The sequence below is a fragment of the Etheostoma spectabile genome, chromosome 18 (assembly GCF_008692095.1).
Source record: "Etheostoma spectabile isolate EspeVRDwgs_2016 chromosome 18, UIUC_Espe_1.0, whole genome shotgun sequence".
Taxonomy (NCBI): Eukaryota; Metazoa; Chordata; class Actinopteri; order Perciformes; family Percidae; genus Etheostoma; species Etheostoma spectabile.
In genome coordinates, this window is record NC_045750.1 from 20,801,172 (window position 1) to 20,802,990 (window position 1,819).

At 39.4% G+C, this 1,819-nt stretch overlaps 1 long non-coding RNA gene across 1 annotated transcript in view; it reads right to left on the reverse strand.

The window, feature by feature from the left end:
* Positions 1 to 764: 764 nt before the first annotated feature.
* LOC116706560 (uncharacterized) overlaps positions 765 to 1,819 on the reverse strand; it is a 9,256-nt gene continuing 8,201 nt past the window's right edge. The window contains exon 3 of the long non-coding RNA XR_004336272.1: positions 765 to 865. This is a non-coding gene — a long non-coding RNA (uncharacterized LOC116706560). The remainder of the gene's footprint in view (positions 866 to 1,819) is intronic.

The following is a 1,819-nucleotide window of genomic DNA, read 5'->3' on the forward strand; positions in this document are numbered from 1 at the left end:
AACAATAAATGTTTAAAAAAAAAATCAATGTCACATTCATGTAACATGTTTTTGTAGACGCAAGGAATTATTTTTTTTTAAAGATGAACAATATGGCAGATGTAATGAAGAATGAATTATTGTTTATGATGATGGCTGTTTCTGCTCTGAGGAGTAATTAAACAACAGTCTAGTATATACTGTATATAATTGTAAATTTGATGAAATGGATGGAAAAAAACTGGAGCAGGAAAGAAATGCTGCTGCTGACAGGTGAAGTACATTGAAGAAAACATCAGGAGAATTTAGCAGCACGTTGTCCAACGTAGACAGGGGAGATAATCAATGGTAGTTCTATTCTTGTTGGCACCTCTAAATAACGAAAGAAACAACTTGAGCATTTGAGTTGCATTGAAGGTAGTGTAGGGGCCAGATTTTAACAAGGTAGAACAATGCAGGGAATAAAAAAGATGATCTCTGTTGTTCTGCTGCATTGATTTAAAAAAACAAAACAAATGCAAACTGTCCATATAGTGCAATGCTAAATCGGTGGATACAACAGCCTACAGAGTTGTCAATTTTCGCCTGAACACACTTTGACGAACAGCATCTACTTTTTAATGTCAAACTCAGCTGGAAAATTACAAGTAAAATACAAAATACTTTCTACAAATTACGATAAATTACAGCAAGAGCTATGGCAGCCGTGATATTTGGCCAACATGGATAGGGCTGAATACTACAAAATCCAGGCCTGTATCTTTTTTTTTCTTCTTTAAAAGGGGAGAGAGAGAAGGGGAATGAGCAAAGAGCCACAGATTGGAGTCGAACCTGCGGCCGCCACATTGAGGAGTGAACCTCCATATGTGTGCGCCCGCTCCACCAACTGACTGTGTTTGGCTGTGCTCAGACGGCCGACAGCAGGAGGTCCACTCCTGGCACAGGAGGCCACACCACCAGATGGAGAACTAGATAATTATAGTTCTGTTCAATGAGATCATTGACCACTTAAAGTCATTTTTGGCCTCATTGTACTTGTTTTGAATGGTTTTTGAAACTTACATAGCTATTTTATATGCAAAATAAGGTAGATGAAATATAAAGCCCCTGGAATCTGTGTGACATTATGGGGCTGCCATTGTAACATAAATGTAGTTTGTCTTCTTCAAATTATGAAAAGTTGACTTCCCTGATAAAAGTTTTTATGCCATTCACAATGATTTAAAGCTGGCTCGCACAGCCTCAGTCTGTGCAGGCCTTGGCAGGGAACAGTGATCAGAAATGTCTGGAAAATCAGCGGATGAGGACTTCCAGGCAGTCCTCCTCCATGTTGGAAATATTCTCTGTTCTAATTGGGAGATGAGGTTGTCCATCATTTTGTAATCATGACTTATTGCTTTTTTCCTGGGAATCATTTCTGAGTCCAATTTTAGTCAAAGCGTGGATGACATATTGTATGGCAGTCCAAGAGCAGAGTCACAGGCAGTGTGTGTGTTAGTTTGTGTGTCCAGCTTTACATATGACTTCATTTGTATCTATTATGAGCACTTTTTGTAATCCGTGACTGAAATGGTAAGGGGAAAAATTTCTTCTAAGCCCATTAAGCACAATGTAATGAGCGTTGATGCATTTTTAAGAGACACCCTTGGCCAGAAACACAGCGCTGCCATCCTCATAAGTCCAATTTAATCTTTTTCTCATTATGAATTATGGCATGAGCTTGAGGTGTGTGTGTGTGTGTGTGTGTGTGTGTGTGTGTTCGTGAATGAGACGAAGGCCAAAAAGCAGATGCTGCCGTCCAACCAGCAGGACATGGTCTCCATCAGGTAACTAAGAAATA